At 44.3% G+C, this 22,408-nt stretch overlaps 1 protein-coding gene across 1 annotated transcript in view; it reads left to right on the forward strand.

Moving 5' to 3' along the window:
* ASIC2 (acid sensing ion channel subunit 2) overlaps positions 1 to 22,408 on the forward strand; it is a 325,057-nt gene that overhangs the window by 120,714 nt on the left and 181,935 nt on the right. The gene's annotated exons all lie outside the window — the stretch shown is intronic.

Raw genomic sequence — 22,408 nt, forward strand, 5'->3', positions numbered from 1 at the left:
AGAAGGGAAGGAGTGGAGGAGGAACCAGTTTGGGAAGGACCGTCAGGAGCTCAGCTGTGGACAGCCTTGTACATCCAAGTGAGATATGTAAGGAGACAGTTGAGTATATAACTGGAGGGGTCAAGGGAGAAGACTGGACTGGATTTATTTGCAAGCCCTCAGCATATAGGCAGTTCTTAAATCTCTGAGACTGGACAAGATTCCCTAGAGAATGAGAGCTGATTCAACAAACTCTTCTAAACTGTTGACTGTCTGCCAGACACTGTAATAGCTGCTTAACAGAGAGAGGTGAGACTTGCTTTCAAGTCCATGAGAGAAGAATGAAAAGCAGTGTCACTATGGTGGAGGGAAGCTCGAAGGCTAGAGGCAGGGCTAACCCTGAATGGAATGGGGATGTCAGGGAAGGCCTTCTGAAGAGGAGGTCCCCACAAGTCCCCCTAAGAGTCAAGAAGTTATTCAGATAGAGGTGGTGGGAAGGTGCTCCAGGAATAGGGAACAGCATGTGCAAAGGCAGGAAGTCAGGACAGAGCATGGGGCTGGAACAGGAATTGCCCCGGAAGAGCAAAGGGGGTGGTGAGGCTGGAGGAGGCAGGTAGGTGGGAGACAGGTCTCAGATGCAATGCTGAGGAGCTTGAATTTTGGAGGTCAATGTGGAAGAGCCATTGAGAGACTGTACTCCTGAGAGTGCCATAGTCAAGTTTACTTTATTAACCATTGGAATCTGAGACGTATGACATGCATCTAGGATGGTGACAGTGTTCAAAGAACTTACTGAGAAGCCCTTTCTTTACAAGGGAGAGTAACCCATCTACTTCTGTGCATAGCACAGTAGTTATCCCGGAGCTAGAGATAAGTTTAGCGAGAGCAGATACGCTTTCACGTTCAAAGGAAAGGGAAAGGTAGCTTAAAATGTATTGATGCTACTACATCATTTTATGTATGAAACCAAAAAAAACTGTAGCCATCGAGTCAATTCTGACTCATCGTTACCCTATAGGACAGGTTAGAACTGCCCCATAGGGTCTCCAAGGAACAGCTGGTGGATTTGAACTGCCAACCTTGGGGTTAGCAGCCGTAGCTCTTAACCACTATGCCAACAGGGTTTCCACTTTATGTACGTGGTCCCTTTAATCTCCCAAACCACCCCAGAGAGGTGCGAACATCTGTTTTATGGAGGAAGCAATGGAGGCTCAGGGAGTTTATGTATCAAGTTCAAAGTCATTGTACCCAGCCTTAATGAGGGGAGGCAGGATTTGAACCTGGTTCTGCCAGTGCCTCTCCTAATGAAGCAGTTCCTAGCGAATATTTCCCCACCTGCCAAGAGCACAGGATCTGCAGGGCATCTGATGATTAAACAAGTTAGCTAAATGGTTCTCACGCCTCAGCTGCAATTGTCCTTTCCTTGACATACTACAGAGAATTTAAATATTGTCTTTCAAATAAATGCTCATTTTATTAGCAGGAAGCATTTAGAATGAGCCATTATGCTATCACAGGGACTTTTACTATTGGTCCTTAATAAATGTTTGATGCCCGAAATGGTTATGAGCCCACCGTGAGGGATGGTCCCACCCGCTCCCTCCTCTGCTACCTCTGCCATAAAATTAAGTGGAGTGTTCCTTAAAGGATGTAGCATTATATCCTGCTTTTAACTGGCATGATGCCGGAAAAATAAAATAAGCGTATCGGAGGAACTCAGAGGCTTTTTAATGATAGCAGAGTAAAATTGCAAGAGCAATCCTTCCCACCAGCTTGTTATCATGAGCCAGGTCACCAAGCGAGACTATTAATGGCATAGCCAAGGCCTGGGCCCTGAATTCCAATTTATTTATCTACCATGGAGATGAGGAATTATGTATGTTAGCTCCCCGGGCACCCTTCCCTAGCTGGGTGGTAACATTTTAAGAGGCCTTTATTTGCCTTTTTCTGTTTTACCCCCAAACTGTTTTTTTTTTTTGCCTATTTCCATTTTACCCCCAAACAGCTTGCAGCACATGCGTGGTTTCCTGGCTGTAGTTACGCAGTTGATGGACCTTTTGTCCCTTAGGGAGTCCCTGGGTAGTGCAAGCCTTTAAGCAATTAAGCACTAGGCTTCTAACCAAAAGGCTGGTGGCTTGAATCTACCAGAGGTACCTTGGAAGAAAGGCCCGGCAATCTGCTTCTGAAAGGTCACAGCCATTAAAACTCTATGGAGCACAGTTCTACTCAAACACATGGGGTCCCCATGAGCTGGAATCTACTTGGCAGCAGCTGGTTTTGTCCCCAGGGTGGAGTGCCAGGCTGGCAAGGGCTACACAGGCTGAAGGTGGCCACAAGAGGTGATGGTATGCCAGGCATTGCTGCAGTCCGGCTAGCTGGATCAGTCACCACATGCCAGGTGGCAGGACAGGGCTGACAAGATAAAGGGACCAAGAAGTGTATAGGGTGCAGGGGGTTAGGAGCCCAGGTACGGATGACAGAAAATAACAGCAGCTAACATTTTACTTTGGACATGTCATCAGGAAAGACCAATCTCTGGAAAAGGACATCATGCTTGGTAAAGTGGAGGGCCAACAAAATGAGGGAAACTCTCAATGAGGGGAATTAACACAATAGCTGCAACAATGGACTCAAACATGCCAACTCGGATCGCGAAGGCGGTGCAGGACCTGGCAATATTTCATTTTGTTATACAGAAGATCGCCATGAGTCAGAGATGACTCGATGGCAGCTGACAACGATAACAGCCACATTTTACTGAATCAAAAACAAAAACAAAAACATTGCTGTGGAGTCAATTCTGACTCGTAATGACCCTACAGGACAGAGTTGAACTGCCCCACAGGGTTTCCAAGGACTGCCTGGTGGATTCGAACTGCCGACCTTTTGGTTAGCAGCCGTAGCACTTAACCGCTACGCCACCAGGGTTTCCTTTTACTGAATATTCACTACATATTGAGCATGGATTAGTTTGCATGTGTCAACTCACTGGCCCATACAACAATTCTATGCGGTTAGTTCTAACATTATTTCCACTGCACAGATGAGGAAACCCAGTACCAAGAGGTTAAGAAATATTCCCAGGAACCAGGCTTTCTCCTGCCATCTGTGGGGCCTAGCACAGGAGTACAGATGAAGACGCATATACCGTACATGTAAATACTCAAAAGTTATGAATCTAGCTAACAGATTGTTAAAGAGAATATGTCCTCTTCTCCTAATTGACAGATGTTGTCATTGTTGTTAGGTGCCATCGAGTCGGTGCCGACTCATAGCGACCCTATGCACAACAGAACGAAACACTGCCCAGTCCTGCACCATCCTCACAATCGTTGTTATGCTTGAGCCCACTATTGCAGCCACTGTGTCAATCCACCTTGTTGAGGCTCTTCCTCTTTTCTGCTGACCCTGTACTTTGTCAAGCATGATGTCCTTCTCCAGAAACTGATCCCTCCTGACAACATGTCCAAAGTATGTAAGACGCAGTCTTGCCATCTTTTCTTCCAAGGAGCATTCTGGTTGTACTTCTTCCAAGACAGATTTATTCGTTCTTCTGGCAGTCCATGGTATATTCGATATTCTTTGTCAACACCACAATTCAAAGGCATCAGTTCTTCTTCGGTCTTCCTTATTGACAAATATACTCATACAATGACTGGAAGGTCTGGTTTGACTTCAGAATCCTCACAGTCCTTGGCGGGGCCCTGGGAGAGGAGTTTCTGGGCCACAGCTAACACCCATTCTCTTTCTATCCCCAGCTGTCTTAAGCTGTAAGAGACCTTTTATGTGGCATATGGATACCCAAGCCCACATATCCAAGCTATGGACATGCCTCTGCAAACAGTTGCCCCTTGGGTGTAGGGAATGTGTACAGCAATGCCATGGTCAGCCATCGTTCATCCTAGGGAAGATGGACTAGAAGACGAGGCCCATCCAGGTCCTGGGAGCTGAATTGGGACCATTTAATTGAGCAGAGAGTTCCAGGGTCACAGGTGCCCAGAGTATGGTTTAGTATGGGAAACATAGGCTTCAGGTGGGCATATCCCCTTGGCCTCTGTAAGGAAGGGCACAGATGGAAGAGGACCAGGAAAACATCCCCTACACTGTGGGGCCCATAGCAGCGGTCCCTATTGCCTATATCTAAGGGTGACATTGCCAGAATCCCACTAAGTGGCAAAGCTGATGTTTGAACTCAGGCTACCTGGCTCTAGAGCCCAAGTGCTCGACTGCTAAGCTCTTTCTCTTTCAACAACCAAACGTAAAATTCAAGTGGTGGCTATAGATTCCTTGAGTCCCACAATGTTAGAACAGGAAGGGAGCAAGGCAATTTAAAGATCATCTAGTCTACCCCTGCCCACCCTTACTATCACTGTCCACCCATTTTATAGGTAAGGAAACTGAGGCTCAGAAAAGTTATGTGACTTTCTCAAGAAAGTAGACAGACACAAGACAAAAAGCCAGGCTGCCTGTCCAGGGCCCTGTCTCCCACTCCACCTTGCCTCTCCCCATCCCACCTGCCAACTTTCAGCAAGGACTTGGATATGTGTCCCTGAAGGGGAGGCTCCCACTATGTGATTTATAGTGTGCGTTCTAGTGCCGAGGTGGAGATTCCTACTCCCATCTGTGTGTCTTGCCGCCAGGAGCCCTGGCTGGTATAGTACATTCCAATTAGCTTTTTGAATCATATTTGTTGTCTTAAAATATTTATATCCAACTACTTCCCACCTGCTAGAATTGAATTTTCTCGTCTTCCACAGCTCCTTGCTGTCTCAAGCCCAGAGGTGCACACTTGTCACTTGGCTCGTTCATGACATCAAGAGCCACCACCAAGCATGACAGTGTTTCCTAATCAGACGTAAGCAGGATGAATTGTGCCACGACCCAAGCTCCCAGGTCCCAGCACTTGAAGCTTATTGCCTCTGACGGTGGCATGTTGCTTCCACCAAGAGAGGCCATTTGCAATTCTATTTATACCCTTCAGCTGGCTCCACACTCCTGCCTGGGCTCTTAGGAGGCTCCCATCAGATAGCTGCAGGGACATCTTCAGGCAACCCCATGTGCTTGTACCCTTCTTGGTGGCCAGAAGAGACTGGAGCATCTTTTGTTGCAGGTTATGTTGACATTCTTCTTCCGTAAGGGAAAATCATCATCATAATCTTCATCACCATCATCATCATCACCATCATTACCATCATCTCTGTACTTTCCATCTACAGACAGCATTGTTGTTGTTGTTGTTGTTAGTTGCCATTGAGTCAATTCTGACTCATGGCAACCTCACCATACAGAGTAGACCTGCTCCATAGGGATTTCAAGGCTGTGACCTTTCAGAAGTGGATCGCCAGGCCTGTCTTCCGAGGCACCTCTGGATGGATTTAAGCCACCAACCTTTGGGTTAGGAGTTGAGGGCTTAACCGTTTGTGCCATCAGGGGACTCCTCACAGGCAGCATAGTACGGTGGAGAGAGCACAGTTCTAAAGCCAAGGTTTGTATCTAAGCTCCCCCTCTTATTAGCTATGTGGCTTTGATTATTTAACCTCTCTGAGCCCGTCTCCTCGTTTGGGAAATAGGGATGATGATGGGCTTGTAGTAAAGATGAAATGAGTTACTAACACCACTCGTACCTTTTGCTGAGCACCTGCTCTGTGCCAGGCAGTGCAGATTGCATTTGATCTGCATTGCTTCCTTAATCCCTTTGCTATATGCTCCTGGCACACAGTAGGCATGCAGTATGGGAGGTAAGACAGGGCATGTGTTATGTGCCACATGTTTACAAAGGTAGGAACTGAGGCTTGGAGGCATTCAGGGACTGCCCAAACTCACCCAGCGGATGAGCAGCGGTGACACTTAGGAGGCCTGGCTGCAGTGTCAGAGGTCTCTCTGTCCATCTTCAAGGATATGGTGGACAGCACTGCTCATGGAAAACAGTGTGGCGGAACAGATATGTGAGTAAACGTCAGCCTGGACCATCCCTTCTCTCAACTGGTAGGCTCAAATTGGGCAGGTGCAGGTGGCCTTCCTCTTGCCATGCCTGAAATAATGCCAGGGCAACCTCCTTCTCTCCAACATACTCCTTTCTCTCTGCTCAATAAGATTTTGGCAGGATTCATACCATTTTTTTTTTATACCAATTATTTTCTTCCCTTCCCACACCATCTCCAGACTATTAATTGGTCTCTTCACTATGTCCCAAGAAGGTGGGGAGGTGAGGACAAACATTGTTGAGGTGACATGGAAGGTCAAAAAAACAGACTAGGGCTATAACTCTCCTTCCTAACTGCATAACCTTGGACAAGACATTTGACCTTCCAATCTTCAACCTCTCTTCCTGGCCAGTGAAGATGATTGTGCGTGTTCTCCAACCCAAAATAGTATCTTGTAATTATTGGATTATAAGTGTGTCTACACCAATGGCCTGCAAGCTCTCTGAGAGCAGGGTTCACTTCTTAATATAAAAGTGCCGATGATCAGGAGCCATTTACTACACTGGATGGAAAACACTAAAGACTGTAAGGTATCAACCCAACCACTATCATGAGCATCATTCACAGTAACAGTTATAATGTTTCGAAGTTATTGAGAAAATGCTTTCCCATCCGTAATCTTCTTTAGTCCTAACCAAAACTCATTGCCATCGAGTCAACTCTGACTCATAGCGACCCAATAAGACAGAGTAGAGCTGCCCCATAGGGTTTCCAAGGAGCGACTGGTGGATTCGAATTGCCGACCTTTAGGTTAGCAGGCAAGCTCTTGACCACTGCGCCACCAGGGCTCCTTAGTCCTAACACTGCCTCTCTAATATGTAGTTATCCCCCTATTACACTAAGAATACTGAGGTTGAGAAAGGAGTTTTCCCAAGGTCACTCTGATACTGAGTGACAGAGTCAGAACTTGAACCTGAGTCTATATGATTCTAAATAGGTTTCAGGACTTTTTATCCCCCACACTGCTGTCATTTGGGGATTTTCGGCTATGCGGAGGCTGCTTTGTTGCAACAGCCTATGCTTAGGAAAGTTGGGGCTGGGGGTGACATCTCACTTTTTAAATTATCTTTCCATTTTAATAAATAATATATCACAATTCCGGCAAGCCAACTGAATAATAATTTGTCAAACTTGGAGCTCAGCTTAGCTTGTTCCCACACTCGTCTTCCTACCTCCTACCTCTCTTTCTCAATCCAGTCTTCACACATTCCGCTGAGCTCCAGATATTTCTGCCTGAGTGCTGTCATCATCCCCTGAGAAGTGACAAACATTAAAGTTTTTGTCTTTCCCTAAAGTTTCCCACTCATCTTGTTGTGATAGACTTTGTAGCTCAGTGTCCAAAAAAAAATAAAAACCCAATCAGTTGTCATTAAGTTGATTCCAACTCATGGTGACCCTGTATGTGTCAGAGTAGAACTGTGCCCCACAGGGTTTTCAGTGGCTGCTTTTTTGGAAGTAGATCACCAGGCCTTTCTTCTGAGGCACCTCTGGGTAGACTCCAACCTCCGGCCTTTTGGTTAGCAGCAAGCATGTTAACTCTTTGCGCCACTTCTAGAGGCAAAAAGCTGATGGTCCCAAGGGCTCCTCTCAGATACCCTAGAAGTAGGTGGGGTTTCACCACATATTCTGACCCCAGAACTTGGCCCCCATTGGCATTGGTCTTAGCTTTGTTGGATATAAAAAGATTGGGCTGCAGTGTTATAAATCAATACCAGGAACTCCCAAATACCAGATTTGTGCCCCAGTTGGATAATTTTAATGTTTACAGTTATGCATATTAAATATGTTCCCTACTTTCCAGAAAGGAGGCCTAGTAGCACAAAGGTTAGGCGCTTGGCTGCTAACTGAAAGGTCCATGCTTTGAACCTACCAGCCATTCCTCAAGAGAAAAGACCTGATGATCTGGCCCTAGAAAGATTACAGCTTGGGAAACCCTATGGGACAGCTCTACTCTGTCCTATAGGGTCGCTATGAGTTGAAATCAACTCAACGGCACACAACAACTTTCCAGTACTCTAAATCCAAGATTTTATGTATAGAGCTCAAAGAAATAAAGCTATTTGAAATCCTGTTGAAGTTCATAGGTGCCATATTTTATTTTTCTACCTAATAATCATTATCAAACAGTTGGCATTTATATGAGCCTTTTCAGCTTAGTGAGCAATTTCACATCTGTCCCCTCATTGGATGGTCACAACAACTCTATGAGTGTGGGAAGGGCAAGTATCAGTGTACCCATTGTTCAGATGAGGTAACCGAGGCATAACCAAGATGCTGTGAAAACACAAGGGAAGAAGCTGCTTCTGACTGAGTTCCAAACAGCTTTGAGGTATGGATGACACTGGAAATGAGTCTTAAGAAATGAGGGGGTTTTCAGTGTGTGGAGGATTGGAAGCAAGAACTCCAGATTTATGGAATAGCACGTGCAAAAGGCAGGTGGCTTGCAAAGTTCCTGGCATGCCTGAGACTGGTGAATAATGAAGTGTGACTGGCTCATATGGTGGTTAGAGGAGGCTGTGGCAGCTGAGTGTGAATGTGGGGGCTTGCGAACAGTCACAGTGGGCTCTCCACCTGCCAACCTGCTTAGTACCTGGTGTCTTAGGTTGGTGTCCCAGGAGCAGACCCTGAGACGAGGATTCATGTGAAAATGGTTTGTTAGGACATATTCCCAGGAAAACTTGTTGCCATCAAGTCAATTCCAACTCATGGTGACCCATGTGTTACAGAGTAGAACTCCATTGGGTTTTCTTGTCTATAATCTTTTACAGAAGCAGATGGCCTGGCCTTTTTACTGGGGTCCTCTAGGTATGTTCAAACCACCAACCTTTAGGTTAGTGGTCGAATGCGCTCAGAGATGTTTTAGGTTGGCGGTTGTTGGTTCAAACCCACCCAGAGATGCCTCAGAAGAAAAGCCTGGCGATTTGTGCCTGAAAATCCGCTACTTAAAACCCTCTAGATCATCACGGTCCAATCCGCAGCTGATCATGGGGCTGGCAGGGGACCAGACAGCATTTTCTTTGGTCAACCTTGAGTTGGGGTCCACTCGTGGCAGCTCACAACAACAAAGTCATTAATCTCCAATTAAATTCACATTCATTGTGGGGAAGTTTTGGTACTTCCTGACACTTAGCAGGTGTTAACAAAGGGCTCTAAGTAGCGTTAAGTAGGGTTTCCCCTCTTTAAATGAACAGATAAAATCTCTTTGTAATTAGAACATCAACATGCAAATGAATGCCATTAAAGGGCTTTAAAATGTATTGGTTCTATGGAGTAAGCTAAACATTTCCTTGAAACCCCAGGTGAGCTCTTGAGTTGCTTAGCAAACTTCTGCCCCCTAGACCATTGGTGGTTAGCAATCCTTTTTGAATAAGGGCCAGTTCAGGAAGTATAAAAATATTTATGGGCGGTGTTTATCCCACTCAATCCAAAAATAGTTATATTGAATGCCATGGTTAATATATGTGTGTGGTGTGCATGTATTTGTGTGTGTTTAAAACTTATTTATCTATTTTATGTCTAGGAAAATGTCAATTAGAAAATTTGGCACTGCTTTTTAGTGAGAAAAATGTTAATATCTGGGCATTTATGAGATATGGCAACAGAGACACAGCCTAGTAGTTTTTTTCCTCTCAATATCAAATCATAGACCATATTATGGAGCCGAATGTAGTGTTATTTCCATGTGGCTTTTTAACTTGTATTTACTTGGTGACTAATAATATTGAACATATTTTCAATTGCTTATTTGCCATCCATATATCATCTTTGCAGAAATATCCATTCAAATCTTTTGCCCATTTTTTAAAATTGAATTGTTTGTCTTATCATTGAATTGTAAGTTGTAAGTTGTAAGAAAAAAAAAAAAACCCCAGTTCTGTATATATTCTGGATACAAGTCCTTTGTTGGATACATGTTTTGCAAATATTTTCTCCCAGACAAAAGCTTGCTTTTTTATTAACAGTCTTGGAAGAGAAAACGCTTTCAATTTTGATGAAGTTCAGCTTATCAATTTTCTTCTTTTGTATTTTGTGCTTAAGAATTTTTTGTGTAACACAAGGTCACTAACCTTGTCACCTATGTTCTCTTTTTATATATATATTTTTACATATAAGTTTTATAGTTTCAGCTCTGACATTAGATCCCTTTCTAGTTAATTTTTCGGATGGTATGAGGTAAGGGGAAGGGTTATTTTTTAATTTTTTTCCGTATGATTATTCTGTTCTTAGCCTGGGTGGCACAAGCGGTTTGCAATTGGCTGCTAACTAGAAGGCTGGCGGTTTGGACCCACCCCAGGGCTCCAGGGAAGAAAGGTCTAGCAATCAGCTTCTGTAAAGATGACAGCCAAGAAAACCCTCTGGAGTAGTTCTGTTCTGTAACACGTGGGGTTGCTATGAGTTGGGGGCTGACTGGACAGCCACTAACAGCCACCACCACGAGTTCTTCCATCCTAGCTTGCTGATAAGCTCCTCTTTTCCCCCATTGAGTTGCCTCGGCACCCTTGTCAAACGTCAATTTACCAGGTTTGTGTGGGTCTGTTTCTGGACTCTGTTTCTTTTATCTATGTGTCTATATTTACACCAATATCACACTGTCTTGATTATGGTTGATTTACAGTAAATTTTGAATCAGGTAGTGTAAGTCCTTCAACGTTGCTCTTCTTTTTCCAAAATTATTTTGTCCTTTCTATTCTAGGCCCTTTCCACGTAATTTATAGATTCAGTTGGTCAATTTTTATGGGGGAAAAAAAAAAGCCTGTTGGGATTTCTATTGGAATTGCATTTATAGATCAATTTAGGGAGAACTGACAATATTGAGGCTTCCTTTATCCATAAGCATGGTGTATCTCTGCATTTGGTTAGGTCTTCTTTAATATTCTTCGCTCTGAAATCTACTTTGATATTAATAAAGCCACTCCAGGTTTCTTTGATTAGTGTTAGCATGGTCTACCTTTCTCCATCCTTTGCCTTTTATCTTTGTCTTTTTTTTTTTTGGTTTTGGGTTATGTAAACAGGAAGCTGGTATTTTTATTTGTTTGACTTTTTGTGTGTGTGTTTTTATTTTTTTTTTTGTGTGTGTGTGTGTCCAGCCGATAGTTGAGTCTTGCTTGCTTGTTCTGATTTGACAATTCCTGCTTATAATTGGGATTTTTAGACCACTTTATTTCATGTGACTATTGATATGGTTACGGAGCCCTGGTAGCACAGTGGTTAAGATCTCAGCTGCTAACCAACAGGTCGGCAGTTCAAATCCACCAGCCACTCCTTGGAAACTCCGTGGGGCAGTTCTACTCTGTCCTATAGAGTTGCTATGAGTCAGAATTGACTCCATTTTGTCTCCTTTATTGACACTGTAGCCCTGTCTCATTGTTTTCTGTTTTTAATGGTTTCTCTAGATTCAGGTTTCTCAATTTTAGTATCATTGGCATTTTGGGAAGGAAAAGTCTTTGTTATGGGGGCTACCTTGTGCATTGTAGGATGTTTGCCAGCATCCCTGGCTTCTGCTCACTAGATGCCAGCAGTACCGCCTCCCCCCCATACACACACAGTTGTGACAAACCCTCTAGGTTTTCTCTAGAACCACTCTCTAGGGTTCACAGTATAAATTTTTAACTTATCTACATATGTCTTCAAGCAAATATTATACCACTTCATATATAGTGTAATGGAGCCCTGTTGCCATAGTAGTTAAGAGCTCAGCTGCTAACTAAAAGGTTGGAAGTTTGAATCTGCCAGACGCTCCTTGGAAACCCTAGAGGGCAGTTCTACTCTGTCCTATAGGGTCGATATGAGTCGGAATTGGTTTTATATAGTGTAAGAGCCTTACAAATGTATGCTCCCATCTCTCCCCATCCCACTTTCGTGTGATCCTTGTCCTACATTTTACTTCTACATATGCTATAAACCACATAATACATCATTATTATTTTTGCTTTTTAAACAATCTTTTTTTACATTTTTTTAATTGTGCTTTCAGTGAAAGTTTACAAATCAAGACAGTCTCTCATATAAAAACTTATACACACCTTGCTACGTACTCCTAGTTGCTGTCCCCCTAATGAGATAGCACACTCCTCTCCACCCTGTATTTCCCGTGTCCATTCAGCCAGCTCCTGTCTCCTCTCTGTCTTCTCATCTCACCTTCAGACAGGAGCTGCCCACATAGTCTCATGTGTCTACTTGAGCCAAGAAGCTAACTCCCTGCCAGTATCATTTTCTATCTTATGGTCCAGTCCAATCCCTGTCTGAAGAGTTGGCTTTGGGCATGGTTCTAGTCTTGGGCTATCAGAGGGTCTGGGGACCATGACCTCCAGGGTCCTGCTAGTCTCAGTCAGACCATTAAGTCTAGTCTTTTTATGAGAATTTGAGGTCAGCATTCCACTGTTCTCCTGCTCCATTAGGGATTCTCTGTTAAACATAATCTTTTAAAGTGATTTTTAAAATAAGAAAAAATATTTTATATTTACTCACATATTTGCCATTTCCAGTGCTCTTATTCCTTATGTAAATCTAAATTCCCATCTGGTATCATTTTAATTTCTGCTTACAGAACTTATTTTACAATTTCTTATAGTAGTTGTCTGCTAGTGATGAATTCTGTCATCATGTATATGCCTGAGAAAATCCTTAGTTCATCTTTGTTTTTTAAAATATATTTTCACCGGATACAGAATTCTAGGTTAACAGTTAATTTCTTTTAGTACTTGAAAGATGTCACACCACCATCTTCTGGCCTTCGTTGTTTCTGACGAGAAGTCTACTTTGATGTTTATCTTTGTTCCTCTGTGTAAAATGCGCCTTTTGTTTTCCTGTGGCAGTATTTAAGATTTTCTCTTTATCACTAATTTTCAGCAATTTGATTATGATGTGCCTTGATGTAGTTCTACATGCAGTTTACTGACCTTTTTGTTTCTATGGGTTTATCATTTTCATCAAATTTTGAAAAATTCTTGCCATTTCTTTAAATATTTTTTCTCTGTCTTTCCTTCTTCTATGATTCCAAGTACACAAATGTTAGGTCATTTGGTGTTGTCCCAAATCTCACTGATATGCTGTTATTTTTATGTTTAGTCTTTTTTTTTCCTCTCTCTCTCTCTCTATTTTATTCTGGATGGTTCCTATTGCTATGTCTTCAAGTTCACTAATCTTTTTTTTGGCCATGTTTAATATGCTGTTAATTCCATCCAGTGTATTTTTCATCCGAGATGTTATATTTTTCATCTCTAAAATTTTGCTTTGGGTCTTTTTTATGTCTCCCATGTCTCCCCTTATTATGCTCACACTTTATTTCTTAAACATATGGTATGTATTTATAACAGCTGTTTTAATGTCCTTGTCCACTAATTGGATCATCTGTTTCATTTTTGAATCTGTTTCTCTTGATGGATTTTTCTCCTCACTATGTGTCATTTTATGGGTCATAGTTCCCTGTTACTCTGCATGCCTGATAATTTTTTATTGGATTCAGACATTATGAATTTTATGTTCTGGTTGGATTTTTTTATAGTCCTTTACATGTTCGGGAACCTTGTTCTGGGATGCAACTAGGTTACCTGAAAACAATTTGATGCTTTAGCGTGGAGACAGGCGAACTACAGTTGCCAACACCTGTTTTTGTAAATAAAGGGAACACACCCACAGCCAGTTGTTTACATATTATCTGTAGTTGCTTTTGTGTTACAAGAGAAAATTAAGTACTTGAGACAGAACTCATGTGGACTGCAAAGCCTGTGTATTTATTATTTGGCCCTTTAAGAAAAGGTTTGTCAATCCCTGCTTTAGAGGCTTGCTTTTAAGCTTCCTTAGGTGCGTGTACCTGTTGCCATGGAGCCGATTCTGACCCATATAGGTGGGTACAAACAAAAAACAAAACCCATTTAGCAACCCTACAGGACAGAGAAGAACTGCCCCACAGGGTTTCCAAGGAGCGCCTGGTAGATGTGAAGTGCCGACCTTTTGGTTAGCAGCTGAACACTTAGCCACTGCGCCACCAGGGCTTCCTTAGGTGGGTCTAAAACTGCCTTATTCTAGTTCTAATGCTAGCTGTCAAGTCGATTCCGACTCATATAGGTGGGTCTAAAACCAAAAAAAAAAAAAAGCAAACCCTTTGCCAATGAGTCGATTCCTACTCATAGCAACCCTACAGGACAGAATAGAACTGTCCCATAGGGTTTCCAAGGAATGCCTGGTGAATTTGAACTGCCGACCTTTTGATTAGCAGCCGTAGCTCCTAACCACTACGCCACCAGCGTTTCCTAGGTGGCTCTAGGACTACCTTATTCTGGGACTAACGCGGGAGACCCAGGTTCTATTCCCAACCAATACATGTCATGCGCAGCCACCAGTCTGTCAGTGGAGGCTTGGGTGTTGCTATGATGCTGAACAGGTTTCAGTGGAGCTTTCAGACTAAGAATGGCTAGGAAGAAAGGTCTGGCAATCTACTTCTGGAAATCAGCCAGTGAAAACCCTATGGATCACAACAGCCCAGCTCATTCAACAACCAATTGTAAGTATGGCACAGGACCAGGCGGTGTTTCATTCTGTTGGGCATGGGATCGCCATGGGTTGGAGGAGACTCCTCAATAGCACCTAATAACAACATCCACAAATTAACTTCCACAACTGAAGCAGTACTCTTTTGAGGACTCTAGCCAACGCCTGATGTGTTATGAAGCTGTTCCATTCTGGCTGATAGAAACACAAATAATTCTCAGTCTTGTTTGATCTCTGGAGGCTGATCTGCCTGAGGTAGTTCTTTGCCCAGCCTTGGTAGTTTCCCCACAGACATCACTGATCAGTACTCAGCTGAAGACCCAAGAGATACTTTCTGCACATCTCTCTCTCCCTGCGCAGCCTTCTTCCAGGTCCTCTGCCCCATGAATTCTACCTGTTTGCCCTTCCTAAACTTTCAACACTGTCTCCTCAGCTCAGGGAGACTGCCAGGCTCCCTCTGCCACAGCCTGGGACCCCTGAATGGTGTAAAGGGTTAATGCACTCGGCTGCTAGCTGAAAGGTTGGAGATTGGAGTCCACCGAGAGAAAGAAAGGCCTGGCAATCTACATCTGGTAGTTCAGCCATGGAAAATCCCATGGTGCACAGTTCTACTATGACACATATAGAGTCACCATGAGTCAGGATCAACTCGATGGCAATGAGTTTTACTGGCTTTGATGCCACAACCTAGAAACTCTCTGCTGGCAGTAAGATGGGGTGATTGCAGGGCTCACCTTGTTTGTTTCTCTTCCCTGTCCTGCACTCCCTGTTGTCCAATGTCTGTCAACCATCCTAAGCTACTTCTTGTGTGAGGTAAAGGATTCTTTCCTTTTTGAGCCAGTTGGAGCTGGTTTTTCTGTTAGGAGCAGCCCAGAACTTCCTATCGTCACCCCAGAGGGTGGGGTGCCAGTTTTGTGCAGCATATTTTATCCTTCTGAGCCCTGACCAGCCATGCCACGAATGAGATAGTGGAGCAAACACACAGAGCCCAATCAAAAACTAAGAAACGGTGGACTGCTCTAGAAAAAGGGTATTTCGAAATATCAGTGTCAATTTTTACAACTGCCAGTGGGTAGCATCACAGACATGGTCATTTGATTTCCATTTAGAGCTTTGTTATTATTGTTTCATTTTGCTTTGTTTTGACAAGAGATTCCAGAGAAGGGGCCAGGGGGCTATAATTGAATAAATCTTTGGGGCAAATCCCTCTTTTTGTTAATACTGCAAAAGGAGTGGTGAGAGTTGATTGCTCCTGAGATATTTAGGGGAAGTTTTTGGTTTGATCATGAATATTTAATGAATTTAACACAACCGCTTGTATTAAACAGGTGCTAACTGGGGGCATGGGTGGTTCAGTGGTAGAATTCTCATCTTCCATGCGGGAGACCCAGGGTCAATTCCCAGCCAATGCACCTCTAGCATCGAGGCTTGTGTGTTGCTGTGATGCTCAACAGATTTCAGTGGACCTTTTTCAGACTAAGATGAGCTAGGAAGAAAGGCCTGGCAATCCACTTTCAAAAACCAGCCAGTGAAAATGCTATGGATCACAATGGTCTGATCCACAACAGATCATGGGGATGGCATAGGACTACTGGGCAGCATTTCATTCCATTGTGCATGGGGTTGCCATGAGTCAGGGGCCAACTCATCAGCAGTTAATGACAACAACAAATACCATATAAACCTGTACTACCTATTGAGGGTAATAAGTCCTGGAAGTTTACTACCCTGAATTTGAAATAGGATTGCCTTTTACCGTCCTAAACTTACTTTTGAACCGGAACAAACCCAGCAAGGCCACATGGACCACTAGTTATATAAGTTCAGCAGGCTTGGCTGATGGGGCTGGGTATTCATTGTGGAGAGGCCAGAGGCTGATGAAGTGCAAGGGAGTATATAAAAAGGGAAGCAAAGGCTAGGAGGGTAGGGCAGGGCCATGGGAGAAGCATTAGACGTTAGATGTGAAGGGGTCAGAGAAGGCATCAAGGCACACAGTCAAAGTTCAGGAGGATCAGGAACAGGTTGTAGTCATATCTGGGATGTCTATTGTGAAGGGCACAGGGGACCATCTGATACATTTTGGGTTTGACCGCGTGTTGTGGAAAAAGTTCTAATTTAAAGGCACAGGGTCGGGCTTGGTTGGGTCCTTCCCTCCCTGATTTGCATTTTTAGGGCATGTTGGGTACTCATGACTTTGTCTGTTCCCAGTGTGTCCTCTCACAGGCAATACCTTTCTTGACTGATACATTCCAGATGGAGAGTTTTTACGAAGCGTACGTAGGAGGGAATGTTCCTTCAGCGTCAACATAATGGTTGAGGTATTGAGCTCGGAGGCAGGACACCTTATTCTACTTTTATACCATCCGGGTCACTAGCTGGCCAGGTGAACTTGAGCAAGTCACTTTAACTTCCTGGAACATTAGTTCCTCCTTTCTTAAGTGAAAAGGTTGGGCTGTATAGCTCAGTTACGATCATGCCAAAACACCAAGCTTGTTGCTGTCAAGTCAACTCCAACTTGTAGCCACCCTATGAGTGGAAGCGCCCCATAAGGTTCCCAAGGCTGGCGTCTTCACGGAAGCAGACAGCTACATCTTTCTCCGGCAGAGCAGCTGGTGGGTTTGAACAGCCAACCTTTCGGTTAGCAGCCAAGTTCTTAACCACTGCACTGCCAGGGCTCCCCTTTCCTAAAATTATGGGCTCTCAAATTCAGCATTCCTTTCATGTATCAATAACTTCGGAGTCTAGCCATTAATTACTGCGATGTTAAAGGTCTTTTATGTTTATGATACACACTTACGTTCTGCAAGCATATTATGAATGGTAATTTTTTCATTAACTCCCTTCATATTCATTATTTGCACTCTATTATATCTTAGTTGATAATTTATATAACATTTGAAAGCAATAAAAACTGTTTTTCATTAAAATCACCCTATGATTCCAAGTTTTCATTAAGGATAATTAAAACTGTTTTGCAAGAGGAAGAGAAATAAAGGTTAGATCCGTAAAAGCAGTTACCTTGAAAACCCATTTTAGACTGCTGTGGTTACACTGCAGAGTTAGATAGATGGGCTTCAAAGCCTAGCTTCTCTTCTTCCTAGCTGCATAGTCTTCAGCATGTTAGTTTACCCTCTCTGGATCTCAGTTTCTTTACCTGTAAAATGGGAACAATGAGAAGAGTAGTTACCTTATATTACTAAGTACCTGGGTGGTGCAAACTTACCACATTCGGCTGCTAACAGAAAGGTTGGAGGTTCAAGTCCAGCCTGAGGCACCTCAGAAGAAAAAAATCAGCCATTGAAAACCGTGTGGAGCACAGTTCTCTCTGATTATTCCCACACGGGGTGGGAATAATTCAGAATTGACTAAATACCAACTGGTTCTGTATTCTCAAAAGTTGTGAATTGTTTGAATGAAAACACCAAAAAAAAAGAAAGAAAATTCATAAATACACTAATGATTTCAATACGGAACATTTACTCTTCTTTCAGAAAAGTCAACAGGAAGTTGTCACACCAAAAAGGATTGTGCTAGAGACCTGTGTGAGTTTGGAAGGGAATGAATTTATCGCCTCTAGAATGGTTTTTTTTTTTTTAGAATGGTAGCCTGTCACTGTGTAAGAGCTCAGAGTCTGCAACTCCTCCATTTAAATACGATGGCTCAGGAAAAAAAAAAAAAAAAACTCAAGGATCTCAAGGAGATAATTCTGAATTGCCACAGTTTCCTCTGTTGCTGTCTATATTGGTATTGTCTTGTCCATTATGACAGAGAGAGGCTTCTTGAATCTCAAATGTATACTCAACAAGGCAGGCAAGAAAGTGAGGTACAAAAAAGAACAAATGAATATTATAATCAGCTAATTATATTTTCTCATAATTGAGACACTGATTTTCTTGACAGTAGTTGAACCCCGTCTGGCACCTCCTGGCACCCCAGAGCTGGAAAAAGTTTCAGATCACAAAACAGTAATAACCGTAACAGCAACAAATGGCATTCAGCAGAACCTCAGAGTCACACAGGGCTTCCCCGCTCATCAGCTCATTTGATTCTTATAAGAACCCTGCAAGGTAAGCTAGAGAATAAACAGCAACTCCAACTTCCTAGGCTTTCTAAGCGCTCAGGTTAAATACTTCAGAGTTATCCTTGATTCTCCTCTTCCTTACATATCCAACATTCCACCTGCCAACATTGTTGGCTGTTCCTTCAAAATCTGCCCAGAACCTGGCCACTTCTCCACCACTGCCACCCTGCTCCAAGCTGTCACCATCTCATGCCTAGGTTACTGTAATAATCGCCTGTCTCCCTGTTTATGCCTTTGGCCTGTGTTCCAAGTTGAATTGTGCCACCCCCCCCTAAAAAAAAAGAAAAAATATGTTGAAGTCCTGACATATCTTTGGTACCTGTGAACGTGACCTTGTTTGGAAATTGGGTCTTTGAAGATGCAATTGGTTAGATTAACAGGAGGTTATAGTGGAATAGAGTGGGCCTCAATCCAATATGACTGGTTTCCTTATGAAAAGAGGAGACGAGGCACAGATGCAGAGGGAAGACTGCCCTGTGAAGATGGAGGCAGAGCTTAGAGTGATGTGTCTATGAACCAGGGAACACCGAGGATTGCCAGGAACCACCAGAGCTGGGAAGAAGCAAGGGAGGATCTTCCCCTAGAGCCTTCAGAGGGCACATGACCCTACAGGCACCCTGATGTTGGACTTCTAGCCTCCAGATCTATGAGACAATAAATTTCTGTTGTTTGAAGCCATCCAGTTTGTGGTACTTGGTTATGGCAGCTCTAGGAAACTAACGAAGCCTACAATAGTCAGCTCGCAACATAGTCATTACACTGGGATCCATTTCAGGCAAAGCAGATGATGTGACTTCTCCAATCAAAATTCACTACTGGTTTCTCACCTCACTTGCATTAAACATCAAGTCCTTACAAGGTCCTACATGGTCTGTGCTGTCACCTCTGATCACAGCCCCTGCTACAGACTCTTGCTGTCCCTGCCTCAGTCATACTGGCTTCCTTGTGGTTCTTCAAACAGGTTAGGCATAGGTTTGGAGTCTGTGTCTTTCATTTTTTCCCCTGTTGCATCTCTAGCACCTAGGACTGTATCTGGCTCAATAAACATTTGTCTAACATAGTGATTTTAAAAATGATATCCAGGGGCTGGGCTGCCTGGGTTTGCATTCCAAATGCACCACGTACCAGCTACATGACTTTGAACAGTCTTCTCACCTGTAAAATGGGGATGATGGGACTACCTGTTTCATAGGGTTATTGAAAGAATTTGAGCTAATGTATTTAAAAAACAAAACAAAACCAGTTGGCCTTTGAGTCAATTCCGACACATAGCAACCTCACGTGTTTCAGAGTAGAAGTGTGCTCCGTAGTGTTTTCAATGGCTGTGATCTCTCTGAATTAGATCACCCGGCTTTTTTCTGAGGCACCTCTGGGTGGATTTGAACCATCAACCTTTTGGTTAGTAGCCAAGCACTTAACTGTTTGCACCACCCAAAGATTCAGTGCGTATTGCTGGCATTGTTCGGTGCCATCGAGTCTGTTCCGATCATAGTGACACTGTATATAAGAGAACAAAATGTCACCTAGTCTTGCACCATCCTCACTTTCGTTGCTATGTCTGAGCCCATTGTTTTAGCCACTGTGTCAATCCATCTCGTTGACAGCCTCAAAATAATGATTCTGTAAGTGTTTGTTATTAGTATTATCCTTGTTTTACAGGCGATAAAGCCAAGGTACTGAGAGGGCAAATGACTTATTCAGGAGTTCGCAGCTGCTATGTGGTTGGTTAGGGATTAGAACCCAGATATATGGCTCCACCGGCATTTTGACTACACATTATTCCTGGCAGATAGTAATTCCACCTAAGTGTCTTCCAGCTCCCAGAATACTCTTTGAATTAGCTTGATGCTTTCCAGAAAAAGTTTTTTTTTGTCCTCTTAGTCAACCAAAGGAAACCCTGGTGGCATAGTGGTTAAGTGCTATGGCCGCTAACCAAAAGGTTGGCAGTTCGAATCCACCAGGCGCTCCTTGGAAACTCTATAGGGCAGTTCTGCTCTGTCCTATAGGGTCTCTATGAGTTGGAATCGACTCAACGGCACTGGGTTTGGCGTGGTTTTGGTTTAGTCAGCCAAAAGTCCCCCAACATACCCTGAATTGCTGAAGTAAATGATCCAGGTGTGAACCAGGACAAACCCTTGTGACCTCTCAGTTTGACCACAGAGACCTGGCTGAGTGTTAAGTCACCCGGACTTGTCTAGGTCCCGCACTTCCCCCGTGACCTCTCAGTTTGACCACAGAGGCCTGGCTGAGTGTTAAGCCAGCTGGACTCATCTAGGGCCCACACTTCCCCCGTGACCTCTCAGTTCAACCACAGAGACCTGGCTGAGTGTTAAGCCAGCCGGACTTGCCTAGGGCCCACACTTCCCCCGTGACCTCTCAGTTTGACCACAGAGGCCTGGCTGAGTGTTAAGCCAGCCGGACTTGCCTAGGGCCCACACTTCCCCCGTGAACTCTCAGTTTGACCACAGAGCCCTGGCTGAGTGTTAGGCCAGCTGGACTTGTCTAGGGCCCACACTTCCCCTGTGACCTCTCAGTTTGACCACAGAGGCCTGGCTGAGTGTTAAGCCAGCCAGATTCGTCTAGTGCCCACACTTCCCCTGTGACCTCTCAGTTTGACCACAGAGACCTGGCTGAGTGTTAAGCCAACCAGACTTGCCTTAGGGCCCACACTTCCCCAGTGACCTCTCAGTTCGACCACAGAGACCTGGCTGAGTGTTAAACCAGCCGGACTCATCTAGGGCCCACACTTCCCCAGTGACCTCTCAGTTCGACCACAGAGACCTGGCTGAGTGTTAAGCCAGCCAGACTTGTCTAGGGCCCACACTTCCCCTGTGACCTCTCAGTTCGACCGCAGAGACCTGGCTGAGTGTTAAGCCAGCCGGACTTGTCTAGGGCCCACACTTCCCCTGTGACCTCTCAGTTCGACCGCAGAGACCTGGCTGAGTGTTAAGCCAGCCGGACTTGTCTAGGGCCCACACTTCCCCAGTGACCTCTCAGTTCGACCACAGAGACCTGGCTGAGTGTTAAACCAGCCGGACTTGTCTAGGGCCCACACTTCCCCTGTGACCTCTCAGTTCGACCACAGAGACCCGTCTGAGTGTTAAGCCAGCCGGACTTGCCTTAGGGCTCACACTTCCCCAGTGAACACAGAAGTCTGTAAGCTCACCGCTTCCCAAAGCTCCAGGCACAGCCTCAGGAAGTATGGAATGTGGTCCGGAGTTAGGAGGCTGGTCCATAGTCAATAGATTCAAGAAGCATGGATCTAAATATTAGAGGGACCCCCTAAGCAGCTGGCTGAATTCTCCAAGTGAAGTTTCCCTGTAAATCACCAAGCCCAAAATCCCTGCCAAGGGTTTGCTGGAACTCCCGGCCTGGGGGTGGGGAGGTGACGAGAAGGTGGTAGTGGAAAACAGAGTGCGGAAAACCAAAGGCCAGTTGCCCTCGTTTGACTCCTACTCGTGGTGGCCACATGTGTTGGGGTGGTACCGAGCTCCGTAGGATTTTCAGAGGCTGATTTTTTTGGGGGGGGGGAAGTAGATCACCAGGCCTTTCTTCCAGAGCAACTCTGGGTGGACTCAAACTTCCAGACTTTCTGTTACCAGCCAAGTCCATTAACCATTTACACCACCCAGGAATTCCACCATTAACAACAACAACAAAAAAAGCCAGTTGTCATCGAGTCAATTCCAATTCTTAGCGACCCTATAGGACAGACTAGAACTGTCCCATAGGGTTTTCAAGGAAGCGGACTACCATGTCTTTCTCCCATGGAGCTGCTGGTGGGTTCAAACTGCCCAGCTTTCGGTTAGGAGCCAAGTGCTTAACTACTGTCCCATCAGGGCTCGCCATTAACGGTACAGCTGACACAATACTT

The sequence above is a fragment of the Loxodonta africana genome, chromosome 18 (assembly GCF_030014295.1).
Source record: "Loxodonta africana isolate mLoxAfr1 chromosome 18, mLoxAfr1.hap2, whole genome shotgun sequence".
Taxonomy (NCBI): domain Eukaryota; kingdom Metazoa; phylum Chordata; class Mammalia; order Proboscidea; family Elephantidae; genus Loxodonta; species Loxodonta africana.